Here is a 16,128-nt window from a genome sequence, read left to right on the forward strand (position 1 = left end):
ATGCAGTCCAGCCTGTGTCCCCCACGGTTAATCTCCTTCCCCCGAAAGAACATGTGAATCCAACTGGATTCTCCGAGGCTTTCCGTTACACGCCTCCTATACTTCTGGGAGTCAGGGAAAGGCGTCTTCCCCACGCTGTCATTCACTCATGCCTCCAATGGTTGACGCTCACCTCAAATCAGTTCCTTTCACGTTGCTTCAAATGCGACCTTAATGCACGATCCGCTCCCTTCATTTCTCGCTCACCTCAAAACAGCTCCTTTCACGTTGCTACAGGAGCGCCTAGAATGCACGCTCCACTCACTTCACCTCACGCTGCATAAAAGTCTCACGCCATAGATTTGTGCAGTTCCTTGACCCATGGAGCCCACAGCCTTACTTCATTTCCTCAGGCTCTTTTGCACCGCTGGCTCCAGTTTCACTGTGTGCTGATTGCTGCGCGTCACTTTCTCCTGGAGGTTTCTACCTCCTGAGCCGTTGCGACAGGAGAGGGTTAAATTCACCTCACTGACACCGTCCTTGCCTTCTCGCTCCACCTCTTCGCCTCCTGTGCCCGGCGTGACACTCGACTTGCACACTCTCGCTTCTGGTAAACTATTATTCACTCGCCTCAGATCATTCGTTGAGTTGGGAGAGTCCCGCTTCACGATGCTGCCACTCTCTCTTACCTCGAGCGCCAAACACACTGCCTCAGTTCAGTTTCTTAAGCAGAGACAGTAATGCGGCTCTTTTCCCCGCTCCGCTCCTTTCTCCTCACGCAGCATCATGCGCTCCCCTCATAGACTGGTGAAAATCCCTCATAATCCTTCTTGAGTAATGCTTTCCTGCGCCAAAACAATTCCACGGGAACACTATACGTAGTCTGAGTAAGCCTTGCCCTTTCTTCCTTTTCATCAATATTCATACAGGAAAATAATGTTGGCCGCGGAGTCCTCTTTCTTTTTCCACGGTTGAAGCACTGGAACTTCCCGTCGACAACTCTGCAGATACTCGGAGCAAGACCCGCTACGTCTTCTCCCTCATTAGTTTCGACTGTCTCTCACGTCCCGCATGCCAGTCCACACAAACCTTGGAGGGGACTACAAACGCTCACCCTCGGCCTCTTCTCCTGCTGAGATAGCCGATCACTGCCACGGGTGGAACAGCTCTCACACAGTCACGCTGTGCTCACTCCGCCGACGCTGCCTGCTGCCGTCTCACTTCACTGAAACAGTCAATTACCGCTGGACTCACGACAGAGATGCCAGCTGGAGGATCCACCAACTCCTGTCAAACTTGACACGGAAGAACAAAATTCCTCTGTTCCACACGGCACGAGCTCACCTTCATCGAGACCACACACCTTGCTTCCTTTGCGTTCCAAATGTGCGTACTTCACATCCCCGAAGGGAACTCCTCGATGAGTTCGGCTTATTTCATCAATACATCCGCTGTTCCTGTGACCTTCCTTCTTTCACTGGGTAAGCCTTCATTTTCAATGGTAATCTCACAGTTCATTCGATCCGCAATGTCCGCACAAGCATCAAGTTCATCCCGGGGAGGGAAAGCACCTCACTGACCCCGGCTCAGCTCCCGGTCCTTGTCGCCAAAATGTAGTGATAAAACACTACTTCAAATGAGGTTTCCTTGAAAGTGCTTTTATTCAGTCTTGTTCAACAGGTGCTCCCAGCTTGGCGGCATAAACTCTCCTCCAACGTTCAAACCTGCGCTCCCGGAGGTAGCGCGGACCATACCAAGTGGGCAGTAAGAGGAGGGGGAGAACGGGGAGTGGGAGAGGAGTAAGGTTACAACAGTATGTTGTTAAGACTGTAGTTTTAAGCAATTGATATTTGCGTGCGAAGGAAGTGGGTAAGTCATAGAGGGCGCGAAGGATGTCAAAAGATAAAAAAGAGGAATGAGAAAAGAGTTAGGAAATCCACTGCAGACCACGGGTATGCCAAGATTTTCAAAAAAAGGGTCTATTGCGGATAGGTAAGGAAGTGTTATGCCATATGGGGGAGGAGAGGAAATCAGCAGTGGTTGTGGGAGGTGAGTGAGTAGAAGATAGCAGTAATTTAGTAGTGAACTTATGAATCGGAGTAGAAATGGAGGCAGGTTTGCGAGAGAAGGAAAGGTATTCAGCAAAGGAGAAAGGGGAAAGAAGGAGGCGTTCGAGTTTAGTCCATAGGGGAGATGGGGTATCAGGGTCTTGTAACCAAAAAGAGGCTTGCCGCAATTGGAACGCCTTATGGTAAGCTGGGAAGTCGGGAAAATTAGCTCCACCTTCTGATTTAGGACGAATCAAACGTGCTAGAGACATTCGTGGTTTCTTTTAAGCCAAAGAAAGGACGTTAGAGTGGAATTGATCCGTTTGAAAAATTTGGAGGGGACAGGGACCGGAATGTTGGAGAGGGTGTAAAGGACAATGGGGGATAACATCATTTTAATAGTGTCAAGGCGACCCCACCAGGATAGGTAAAGAGGATGCCACTTGGAAGTAAGATCCGTTAGTTTTTGAATGCATTTGGACATACACAAGGAAACAGTGTCTGGGATGGTGGGGGTTATGTGCATTCCAAGGTACTTAATATTGGAGGGTTTCCACGTAAAATTAGACGCAGCAAAATCGGGTTTGAATGTGAATTTAGTTAAGGGGAGTATCTCGCATTTATCGTTATTGAGTTTGTAGCCAGATAATTGGGAGTATGCGTGGACTTCAGTGAGAAAGGCGGGAAGGGAAACAGAGGGTTTGGAAATAAATAGCAAAATGTCATCCGCATAGGCGGCTAGTTTGATGTGGGAATCTGATAGTTGGAAGCCTTGGATGGAGGGATTTTGAAGGAGCTTGGAGAGGAAGGGTTCTAAGGCCAAATTAAAGAGAAAGGGGGATAGGGGCAGCCTTGGCGGACACCTCTTTTTAAATCAAAAAAAGAGGATATTTGACCATTGGCACAAACTGCTGCATGTGGGTTGGAATAAAGTAACGAAATTAAGGATATAAAAACGGGACCGAAACCAAACCAACGGAGGGTATGAAATAGATAAGTCCATTCGACCCAATCAAACGCCTTTTCAGCATCCAAGGCAATGGCCGCAAGGGGATGGGGTAAGAGGCGAGATTTAGAGAGAATGTTGAAGAGGAGTCTGGTGTTATCCGTGATAAAGCGACCCTTGACAAAGCCCGACTGTTCCTCGCCCAAGAGATCTGGAAGAAGAAGGTCGAGGCGTGCTGCTAGAGATTTTGCAAATATTTTATAGTCAATATTGACCAAAGAAATTGGCCTATAATTTTTGCAGTGTTGAGGATCCTTCCCCTCCTTGGGTATAAGGCAAATATGAGCATCTGAGAAGGAGCCTGAGGAGGAACCCAAGGAGAGGAAGGTGCCAATAAGGGAGTGGAGTCTGGGGATGAGGAGCTTTGAAAAGTGGAGAAAAAATTCTACTGTGAAGCCATCCGGCCCAGGGGCCTTGTCCTTTTGGAGGGTTTGAAGTGCTTTGAGTAGTTCTTGTTGCGAGATATCAAGTTCTAAGTGCGAAAGGTCAAGTGGAAAGTGGGGTGGTTTTTGAATAGTAGGGAAAAATGCGTCTAGAGAGTGAGGGGAAGGCTGAGTTTCAGAAGAGTATAGGGTCTTGTAGAAGGTAGAGAATTCAGTGAGGATATCTGCGTCTGTGTGTTTGAGATTCGAGTTGGTATCGTAGATTGATTCAATGTTTAATTTGTTGTGTTTAACCTTTAAATAATTAGCTAAGATCTTGCCAGCCTTATTTTTGCCCCCGTAGAATTTGGCACTTGATTTTAATAAATACAAGGATGCATCGTCCGTAGATTTTTTGTTAAATTTCATTTTAGCATTAACCAAAGCGGTTAAAGTGTGCTGTGAGCGAGAGGTAAAATAAGAATGCTCCAATTTCTTAATATCCATAAGGATAGCCTTAGTAAAGTCGCGGGCAGCTCTGCGTTTTTTAGCAACAAAGCCAATGATGAAATCTCTTGCCGCCGCTTTAAAGGCATCCCAAATGGTGTGTTGGGGGACAGGGGAATTGTCGTTTAAGGAGAAAAATTCATGAGAGAAGGAAGTGAAGGAGGAGGTAAATTTCGGGTCTAGAAGGAGGGAGTTATTGAAACGCCAGCGTTTAGGCCCTACTGATTTGGGTAAGATGTCCAATTGAACTAATGTGGGGGCATGGTCAGAAAGTAAAATGGGGCCGATTTCTGCATGAGTAAGGGTTTGGACAATGTTGTGGGTAACAAAAATGTAGTCGATTCGGGATTGGGAATGATGGCACGGAGAATAGAAAGTGAATTCCTGTAGTTCTGGGTTACAAAGACGCCAAGCGTCAGTAAGTTTATGTTGGGAAATAGTGTGACAAAAGGATTTATGAGGTTTATTAGGGATGAAATGCGCCTTGGAGTTTCTATCTAGAAAGGGATCCAAGGGCTGATTGCAATCACCTGCTAATATAAAATTATCATCAATAAATCTGGTAATGTGTTGAGAGAATGAATGCCAAAAAGTGGGGTCACCTGTGGTGGGGGCGTAAACATTTAGAAGAGAAATTGGAACATTCTTGATAGAAAGTTTAGCATACGCCCATCGGCCATCTGCATCCGATTCCTGAGCGAGCAGGGAATGAGAAAGAGCTTTATGACATAAAATAGCCACACCATTGCGTTTGCCATCCCCAGGGGAATAATAAACATCACCCACCCAGCTTCTTTTCAATTTAACAGATTCCTCAGCAGATAAATGGGTTTCTTGTAAAAAAGCAATGTCCACATTCAAACGGGAGAGGTGAGATAGAATTCTTTGCCGTTTGATGGGAGAGTTGATGCCCTTAACATTCCATGTAATTACTTTCAAAGACATATCACAATAAAAATGAGGAAAGAATCAGAGGAGAAAAAAGAAGTACAAAAGAGACCCAGGAGGGTAGAAAAACCAAGGAAAATAGGAGAGTCGATAAGAGTTAATGCAGTAGAGTAGTGAGCAAGAGGGTGCGAAAGGAGAAAGTAGGATGAGGAAGAGAAAAGTAGAAACAAGTGGCATGAGAAATATAAGGAGGTAGTCCAATATAAAGTAAGAATGAAAAGAAGTCGGTAATAGAGTAGTAGTTGAAAAACAAGAGAGGGAGACACCTGTGAAACAAGGGAAAATAATGAACTTGACAGTGAGATAGATACAAGAAGGAAGGCGAACAATCGGGAGGAGAGGGAGAACATACTTACGAAGGATAGAGATGGGGAGGATTGATCACCAGGGGGAGGATACGATAGAGGACGGATGAGGGGGGAGCGCCAGGCAAGGGGAGCAAACGTCCAATGCAAACGAACCGGCAAGTCGGGGGAAGGACGCCATATACATTATAAAACCTGCAAAGAAAAGGGAGGGAAAACAATAATGAGTGAGACGAATGAAGGAATAATGGTGAACATTACTGAACCAAACAACAGGGGGTACAAGTAAAATGGCGGAGATTGAGGGGGAAAACATAAGAACTAAGGTCGTTGAACAACGTAAGAGAAACAAACAGTAATACAGTCAACAGTGCACAATAAACATGCAGATTAAGTGATTCATCCATGCTGCGTCATGCAGGAATCATGGCGGGAAAGCTGATGAAGAGCCGGAAAATTCCATGTCAGAAGCTTGAGTTGCGTTAAAAAAACTCCGGAGACGAACAGGATCCTCGTAGGTCGTTGTCTTGTTGTTGTAAGTCACTCGAAATAAGCAAGGGTGGAAAAGTCTGTATCTGGCTCCAATGGCACGAAGTTCTGGTCGCATATCCAAAAAGGCCTTGCGTCGACTGGCTGTGGCTCTTGCATAATCTTGCACGAAGAAGAGGTTGGAGCCCGACCATTGCAAACGAGGTGAGGCACGGGCCGCTGATATAACTTTGAGTAGATCAGTATACTCTAGGAAGTACATAATGACACCTCTTGGTCGTGAGGAGGGAGAGGAAATGGCGGGAAGGCGACCTAGCCTGTGTGCACGCTGGATGTTGAGCGTTGTGCCTTCGGGCAGGTGAAGGAGCTTGGGTAGAAAAGATTTGAAAAAGGCAATAGGGTCGGTCCCCTCACAGTTCTCCGCCAGGCCGTAGAGTCGGATGTTGTTGCGCCTGTTTCGGTTCTCCAATTCTTCAACTTGTTTCTGGAGAGATGAGATCTGAGATTGCATATTTGATACTTTAGAAGATGACTCTTGGAGAGATGTGAGTGACTGCTCCACAGTGGTTACTCTGGCATCCATCTGAGACCAATTGTCAGTGAGAACCTGCAGTTTTGAGTTAGTCTCTTCCATGAATGGCTTAAGGGCACGAATCTCTTCCAGTAATAACTCCATGGAGACAGCTGAGGAGGAGCCATTCGGTGACGGAGGGTCTTTTTTGAGGCGTTTCGAGGTCACTTTCCCTAGGGGTTGAACAGGTCGCTCCGTACTTGACTGTGACATCTGGGTGCCGAGGTCTTGGGAAGCCTCAAGGTGCGCCAATGCAGAAAAGACTTTCGAGTTTTTGATGAACACACGACATGGAGGCTTGGAAGTGCGAGTGATTGCCCTACGTTCCATAAAAGGTATTGTAGGAATGAAGAAAGTCTGTTAGCAGGTATTACTTGCTCTGTAATGTTCCAAAATGAGGTAGAAAGGTTTTGAGAGAAGGAAAATGCGCAAGACGTAGGGTATATGAGGAGAGCTCAATGACGCAAAATGGCCGTCGATATCAAACTAACTCAATACGAGAATAGAGCTCACGTAAAGCAGCATTCCTCAAAAACATGCAGTAGTGTTACATAGCTGAAGGTAGAGGCTCACCAGGAACAGTTGGAGTAAGGTGAAGCTTCGTGGTAAACAGGCATGGTCTGCGAGCGGATGCTCCGTAGTATGCGCTGCGAGAGGACAAAATGGCGGTCGCGGCAATCAGAGAGTCGCGTCCGCCAGAAAATTGAAGAAAACGGACATTCCGCCGCTCGGGTGCTGCAACATTTAAGAACACAATGTTTTCCCTGAATTCCGGTTAGGGAAAATGAAGTTTGCAGGCGTCAGGAATTGAGGGAAAGCAGCGAAATCCCCTGCCGACCCGGAGCGCTCACATCAGAGCTGCCGTCCTCGCCGGGCGCCAAGCCACGCCCCTATCCCCTGGCCCTTTTAACTGGCCATTGTTAGTACCTCTTCACTTCCCCCTCTAAAGAGAAAGGCAATATGGAGACTCAACCTAGTGTAGAAGTGATCCTGGTCAACAGCATTGGTAGCATACAATGAAATTCCCCACAATGCAATTTAAATGCAGTAGATAAGTAAGAACCAAGAGGGATGCCAATAACAACAAGCTTCACAGGAGCTCACTCCATTACAGAGGATTTACTAACGACTCTTCTAAAAGAAATAAGAGGCAAATCTGTTGTCTCCGAGAGTAACCAATTGAAAATACAAACGGTCTGTGAGACTCTGGAGGCTAAAATGAATGAGATATCTGAAAGAGTAGGGGAAGTGGAGTCAGCCGTAGAGGAACTTAAAAAGCAAGTAGATGAAAATACATGGGATATTCAAATAATAAAGAGAGGCGACATGATATTGCTGGAAAAGATGGAAAGTTTGGAAATAACACACAGAGAAATATTATCAGGCTCTTGAATATTCCTGAAGATACAGAGTGTGGGGACATCAGAACCTTTATAATCAACCTGCTTGCAGAACTGCACCCTGAAATCGAGAAGCAAACCGTCGATGATGACATACAAAAAGTAAAACGGGACCCGTTCTTTAAAAGACCAGGGATAAAAATGCCAGAAGGATTTTAGTAAACGTAAAAACGTATGTACTCAAAGAGAAAATCTTGGCAGCAGGGTTAAAAGCAGGGATGTATAAGAGAGCAGATTGGTCATTGCGCATAAGGTCAGATATTACCCATATAACTCAGGACAAACTGTGGGAGTTAGGGAAATCGATGCAGGAACTAAGATGCAGGAACTCTCCCAAAGTCATGTGGAACAATAAAATGTTCAAATTTAAGGATCCGGAAGAGGCAAATGCATTAATTGAGCAAATAACTAGCACATCCAAATGAACAGATTTATGAGTTTTGTGCAAGATCAGATAGAGAGACCAAAAAAATGAGAGGTATCCAATCTTACATCTACCAGAAGTAAGGGAGGGTTCCCCAGGGGAGGGTGGGATTTACACATATAAAATGGAAACATTAAAAATATCACACACAGGGTGGGGGAGCAAGTGGGAAAAAAGAAGAAAAATGTCCTCAATTATTCTTTCAATGTCAAGGGTGGTATGTAGGCCTTTGGGGGCCTATGTTAAAATATAAATAACAGCAGGGAATTCAGTATGTCCTGGGCCGACTTTTATGAGCAAGGGAAAAATAAATAGAACACAAACCATGTCTTGGAATGTTAACAGGTTAAGGGTTCCCTTCAGAAGGAAAAGAATATTAGAATATTTAAAATTGTCAGAGTCTAATGTTATTTTGGTTCAAGAATCGCACTTACTTAAAGAGGAGTGGGAGGGCGTTGTAAAACAGCAAAAGTGGATCGAACATTGCGTATGTACAACACAATCCTGTACAGTAAAAGGAGTCGCCATTTTAATTAAAAAATCAGCCCAGGCTATGTTAGGCGAATGCACGGTAGACCCTCCGGGAAGGTGGGTTATTGCCAGAGTTAAGACAAATGATACCTAGACATCCTTTGTAAGTTATTATGGGCCAAACCTAGATGACTCATCACCCCATATACTTTACTTTTCCACTTAACAAATATAAACAAGCGCATTATACTAGGGGGGGGACTTCAATACGGTCCTTACCCAAATCAAGACTCCACATCAACTAGAGTAGGTTTTAATACTAAAAAAATGAGAACCGCCATCGGGCTTGTAGATATCTGGAGAGAGAAGTCCTATGAACACAAGACATTTGGTGGGAAGTTCACCTTTTATAACAAAAAGTGTGGACATCGCTCCAGAATTGACTTCTTCCTAGTCGACATTGCCACAAGCAGAAACACCAATTCAGTTATTCACATCCAGGAGCATCTTTCTGATCATTCAGCAGTTGTGTTAGAACAGGAAGTGGGAGTAAGTTCTCTGCCTCGGAGATGGAAAACTAACTGAGTATTACTTCAAGATGGTGAAGTGATTGAAAAGTTGAAGGAGGAGACAAAGGAATTTTTTGAAAATAATGTAAACTCAGCATCCCCCAAACAATTTGGGACACGTATAAGGCCTGCTTAAGAGCTCCTCTAACAGCTATATCGTTCTTCCAGGCCAAAAAGCCGAAGGAGGATTCTAAAAAAGGGGAAGTTGATATTCAGAAGCTGCAGGAACATCTAGAACAAGATCAGGGGAATTCTAACAATCTTAGAGAAATAAACATTGCGAAACACAAGCTCGCAGACTTTGTAGAAATGTTAATTTAAAAAAGTGGTACACCAGTAAATTATCACATCATGAGTATGAGAGTTGTAGCAAACTCTTGGCGTGGAAAACCAAGGTAGACCAAACAAGAAACTTAATTAGGGACCTCGGACGTTTGAGCACTGGTAAAATCATTTTGAGGGTTCCGAAATAGAGGAGGCTTGTGTTCAGTTCTTTCAGAACTTATACACTGATGAGACTCCACTTGAGGAAGTTTGAATGAAGGAATTTCTGTCAGGTATAGTTCGTCCCTCTTTACATCGAGATGAAAAGGAACAATTAAACTTCCCCATATCTAAAGAAGAGATAATCCAATCGATCAGTTCTCTAACAAGGGGGGAAGTGGCTGGTCCAGATTCAATCCCCAATGAATTTTACTTCAGTCTAAGGGATGAACTTGTTCCTTTCCTCCTTCAACTTTTTAATTCTTGCTTTATAGTTCTTAGCCCCCAGCTTCATTGGAAGAGGCCACGATAACAGTTCTACTAAAACCAGATACAAATACTAGACTTTGTGAGTCTTATAGACCCATTTCACTTTTAAATTGTGATCACAAGATTTATTCCCAGATAATCACCTAACGCCTGAATAAAGTAATAAGCAGCCTAATCAACCCAGACCAAAAAGGGTGTATGAAAGGGAGGCAATTGACTCATGACTGAATTGCGGCGATAGATATGGCACAGACCCATAAAATCCCTTTGGCAGCAATGACATTCAATGCTGCCACAGCCTTCGATCGGGTCAATTGGGCTTTTCTTTTTAAAGTAATCCAACATCTTGACTTAGGCAAGAATCTATTGTTAGCCATCAAAGCCATTTCTAAGAATCCCATTGCCAAAATTCTCATTAATGGTAAACTAACCAGGTCAATATAAATAGGCAGGGGCACTAGGCAGGGGTGTCCCCTGTCCCCATCACTTTTTAATATCTACATTGAGCCCCTAGCGTGTATTTTGAGAGATTGCCAGAACATCATCCCTTTCAGCTGTAACGGTTGGGTAAAAAAAATTGGGTTATATGCAGAAGACCTCATCATTTATACCAGCAATCTAGAAAGATCACTTCCAGAGATATGGTCTAAATTCGAGAACTGTGGTAAGGTCACTGATTATAGTATCAACCAACAAAAAACTTAATTAATGAAATGGAACACCAATTTAGGAGTACATATACAAAGAAAGAAATCAGATATCTGGACATCCAAATAGTCCATAAAATTGATAAAATAGCAATGGTGAATTTTGAAAAAGTTACCAAAAAAGTCAGATCACAGTTGCAATCTTGGGGAGGGGCTCCCACTTTCACTATTGGGTAAATTAAATCTTCTGAAAATGTCGATCCTGCCAAAGTACACTTTTCTGTTTAACTCTATTCCCCTAGATTTTCCAGAAGTGTGGTTTAAAAAGGTGCAGGGGCTTTTTTCAAGTTTTTTGGGGGGAAACAAAAATCCCAGAATCTCCCTAAAAAACTTAGAGAAAAAAAAGCTTACGGTGGCATAGCAACGCCTGATCTATTCTTATACTTCTGCGCTTTCCATTTAAAAAATAATTTGACAACTACTACTGGAAAGTGACATTGTTTCTCCACTCTATAAGGCCTTCACTGCAGAGTTCTTCCAACAAGCGGGGTGTTTCTTATTAAAATTCGGGCACCCAAAATACTTTAAGAAGGTCAAATTAAAGATGCTGGTCTCAGCTATAAAGCTTTGGTACCACGTTAGACGTCTTTTAAAGATACCATACTACAAGGAGGCAGCTCCCATTTAGGATTCCCCAGGAACAACATTATGTCTGGAAGATGTTCTTGCAACCCCCTTTCGCACGTGCGGTATTACTACCTGGGGACAACTGATTTTTGAAGCAAAACTGATTTCTTGACCGCATTTCTCTGCGGTATGTGAGGACTCCGTTTCGAAGTTTAAATATTATCAGTTGAGCAGGTGGGCAAGACCTGTGGGCAAAGAGTTACGAGCGAATTCGGGACTGGCATTGAAAATTTACGCCTACAAAACAAAGCCTAAAGAAGTAGCAGAGTGGTACTGGTTACTAGCCTAAAATGGAAAAGATATGCAGGTCACATTCAACGAGACTTGGAAGAAGGACCTGCCAAACGAAGACCTCAATATAACTGGGCAAGTATCTATGTCTTTTTATTGTCATATGTGAATGCTGCACCCTTCAAAAAAATCACCTCTTCACAGTACATAAAGCCTACTGGACACCCCAGAAATTATCGAAAATGGAAGTCAAGAAATCAAAAAGTGTCCAAAATGTGAAGAAGAAAAAGCAAATGATGTGCATATGGTTCGGAGTTGCCGGGTAATATATTCGTTCTGGCAGAAAATAGGTAAGACCATTTCAAATATTATGGGCATGGAAATAAAATTAACAACAGTGGCTATACATTTGGGAATCTCCCAGGGGATCTAACCGGGCTTTTTTTATTAAAAAAAGATGGAGCATTGTTTTACTCTCTAAAACTTCTGGCACAAAGAAAACTGTGCATTAAATGGATCTTAGCATGTCCTCCAATTGAACATGAGTGGATAAATTCCATTCAGAGGGTAGCAAAATTGGATCAAGCTGGCACATAGCGGGAAAAAACTATTATTTGGGAAATTTGGCATAAGTGGGTGGAGAAGTTCTGGGACTTAGGTTCAAATTTCCTGGTCAGGGGGGTCCTACACTAGTTAAATTATTATAAAATTCTGAAATCTACATGTATGGTTTTCCTATACACTTATTTTGGTTTCGTGGTGGGGCAAGGGTGCAGATTATTTAGAGTTGTCTGGTTCAATGATTATAAAACATGCTGTAAACAGACCCCAAGGATCAGGGATGTCAGTGGGGCAAGCCCTCTTCAAGAATCAAGATTGGGGTTGGCCCTTTCACAACAAAGCCAAAGGGAAGTGCTTCCGGAGTCTCAGGACATTCCACCTCTCCATAAGGAGTGACTAGAAGCCCCCCCAAGCATCCGGCTACCTGGGACAGGCCGAAAACTTCCATCCTTGAACTTAAAGCATATTCAAAGATAAATGAGCACTTAAAAAAAGGGAAAAAAAGCCTTGTGGAGGTTAAGAAACCCCATTAGAGCTTGCAACTTAATCTATTTCGAATTTGCAAAGTAGCACACTTTTGTAGGATGTCAGGTGCCAATCCTTTACCATCACTGTTTAGTTTGTGTAATAAAAAATCAGATTAAGATATGTGTTAGAAATGGGATCTCTGGTTGGCTGAGGTTTTGCACCAAAGCCAGGCAGAGACCACCACTCTAGTCAGGGCAAGGGAGTTACACGCCAAGATAACCCCTGCTCACCCCCTTGGTAGCTTGGCATGAGCAATAAAGCTTATCCCGGAGGCAATGTGTAAAGCGTTTGCGCAACACACTCACACAGCAGCAACACACTAGGCACACCACAAAAAGGGACTCCACGCAAGGTTATATATCAAAATAGCCTTTGTATTACCATAAAACACATTAGATCATAATCAAACATATACACTGTGCCAACTGACACTGGGCAGTATTTACAGGGGATTATTTACACAGGACATAGCCACATGGGCCACTGTCAGAATCAGCACTTATTAGAAATAGATGTGGAACGTAGGATAATTATAGCACAAAATAACAATTGTAGAACACCACTAGTAACCACTGGTAAAAGGTAGCAACACACTACGCAAGACTAATCACCATAGGCATAGATCACGCAGTGACACATAAAGTGACAAGTATAAACCATACTAGGTAAAACAACCTTCTAATCATAAAACACATTTGGAGGTATAGAACAGGCATAAAGGCATTGCACATTACGCATAAATCACATTAGGCAATTATTAACATAAACACAAATCACCAATCACCTTGCGCAAGAACACACAGAAGTTACTGACCCCAGGCCAACTGGCCTTCCATGGGGCCCAAAGGCCCTTTGTCCCCAACGTCAGGGCTGGCTGCGCACACAGCCAAAAGAAGAGTGCGCAAGACTTTGGGCCTAAACGTGGCAGCTGCCCACTACTTGCTGGGCAGCTGGGGATGGATGGGGCAAAGGAGTGCGTCTCACTCCTACCTTCCAGCTGGCCCCTCCTAAGAACTGTGAGCCCCTCTCTGGGACTGCAAATGAATAATGAAAGGCGCCCAAACGTCACAGCTGTCTGAGTTGTCACAGGGCAGCTGGAGAAAATGCGCAAAAGGTTTTTTGGCACCCCTGGTGCCTCTTGGGCCACCACTGGCGCTTCTCAACACAATCTGTCCCACGTTGCAGCGGCCTGCACTGCGGCACCACTGTGGACCCACAAGAAGAACAGGCACAACTGTGCCTGGGAGCCCCACTCGGTGGTCTCTTTGAAACAACAGGCCCAACGTTGGAGTCCCGCTCTGGGACTCGGAATTACCAAAATAGCAGACATAGCAGCTGCTAGGCAGCTGGGGAGGAAGTGCACTGGCACCTACGGTGCTTGGGCGAGCCCCCCCCTTGGGGGACTCTTACAGGACTGAAGAGATTCCTACTACACTGGCCCCACTGAGTCACCGCGAGCGCCCCCACTCACCGGGCTGCCTTGGCTGCTCCTCTGGTTGGGTCCTCTCTGTAATTGTGAACCTGCAGGGCTCCCTCCACACATGGGAGCCCGGCTCAGGAAACTGCCGCCGTCCTTGATCCCCGGTCTCCTTCAATTCATAAAAGCGCGGGGTAGGCTCCTGTCTGCTTCCGTACCGCTGTGGTCACAGGAGCATGGGGTAGGCCCCAGTTCGCTTCCTGCTTCCTTGCCGGCCAATACAGCCACACGCACGGGGCTCCCTCTGCTGCAGCTTCCACTCGATGAGGGTGCAAGACCCCGCCCACCGTCAGGCTGCTCCCGCTTCACTTCCAGGTTACCATGGGCAGTGCAGCAGTGATTTCTTTGGGGCACAGCTCTTCCTTCGAAGCACCTGGGCTGGCGGCGGTGATGCACCACAATACAGTGTAGGCTCCCGTTTTAGTACAAAGTCCCTGGTGGGGTGGACACCCGGTAGGGTTTTAAAAGCACAGCAAAGTCCTTGGCGGGGTAAGCACCCGCTAGGGATAAAAATCAGCAGATATGCAGGGTAGGCACCCGCTAGGCACACAATGCAGGGTGGGCTCCTGCTAAGCCTCTAAATCACAAACACGACACGCAGGAACGCGGGGTGGCACCCGCTAATGAGCAGAAACTGGGGGAAGCCTCCACGTCGGGTCTCCCTCGCAGCCTCACGCTGCCAACGCCGGCTTCTCTCCTCTGCGAGCCCCTCCAATGAATAGTGCCCATGAGGCGCTCCTCCCAGCAAATAAAGAGCACTTCTAATCAAGGCAAAGCACTCCCAGGGCGCTAGGAAGCTCAAAGTCTCAAGTCCAGGGAAAGTCTTTTAGAATGCAGGGGGGCAAAGGCTGGGCCCAGGGGCCAGCTCACGGGGCCCTCCAGCAGGGAGGCAGTCCCCAGTGGTGGTTCCTCCTGGCGCCCAGCAGCAGCAGGCCCCCACTCAAGTCAGGAACCAGAGTGAACACATCCATGGGGTCACAGCCCCTTCTTATACACAAATTTCCTTTTGTCCAAAGCTGCAGGGCTGGGGGAAACCAGTCACAACTGGTTCTGGTGCACTTTGTTTTGCTCAGCCTTTCTCCCTATTCACAGGACAGGCTAGGGACATCAGACGCACCACAGGGGGTGGAGCCAGCATTGTGGAGGGAAGACACAGCCATATTCAGGTCCCAGGTGCACTCCTCCCTCCCATCTACATTCAGATCTCCCCATTCACCACGGGGCAGACCCATTCTGAGTCCTGGAGCCAGGCACACCAGCCAGCTCCTGTCAATCACAAGCCAGACAGTCGATTCACATTCACTGCAGACAGACATGCCAACTTCTAGAAGTGGCACTTCTCCATTAGACACAATAAATATGCGCACACCATTGCACAGCATTTATTCCCATGAGTTTCGCACATACCAAACTCGCCCCTGCACTCCTCTCACACCAGGAATTACCATGGACACACATATCCCCCATGCTTTCCTATGGGAGGGCAGGCCAATTTCACCACACGCACTCAGACTGCGCACACACTTTAAACTGGGACACAGTGTTAAAGTGCACAGAAGCCAAAAACAACTAACATCAGGTCACATTTAAAAGCAAAAGGTTTAGGGGTGAACCTGCAAAAAGAGCCAAAGTCCAACAATATGCAATTCTAGATTTCTTGAGATGGATGTTATACCTGTAACAGGTGAAACATGTCACTATCCTATCTACCCTAGCAACATGTTCAATCAAGTTGTCATCAGTAATGTATATGTCATCAATATATCATAATGCCTCTGGATCTTCCTGTAAGTTTGCTATCATTTGTGCTGCAAAACATCCAGGAGCATTTTTATACCCCTGTTTCAATTGTGTATACGTGTATTAAAAATACTGAATGAGAAAGCAGTTAGATACTGGTATTCGGGAGCTATGTACTGACTAAAGGAACTATTTTTTCCTGACTAGATTTATCTAGTGCTGTGAGACTTTTTTACAGCATGTGTGCAAATATGGGCATTTAAATTTCCTTAACCTAAAGCTATTATTTATGAATAAGCAGACTTTATTACAGTGCGCAAGGAGTGTTCATGACGGAATGAAAAGGCACCGTAGTACCCTGATATTGCATTTGATCTAAAATACCTTTTACATTGTGTTTAGCTTCTGGCTTCAAAGGATATTGA

This window comes from Lissotriton vulgaris, chromosome 1_1 (genome assembly GCF_964263255.1).
Source record: "Lissotriton vulgaris chromosome 1_1, aLisVul1.2, whole genome shotgun sequence".
Classification (NCBI taxonomy): Eukaryota; Metazoa; Chordata; class Amphibia; order Caudata; family Salamandridae; genus Lissotriton; species Lissotriton vulgaris.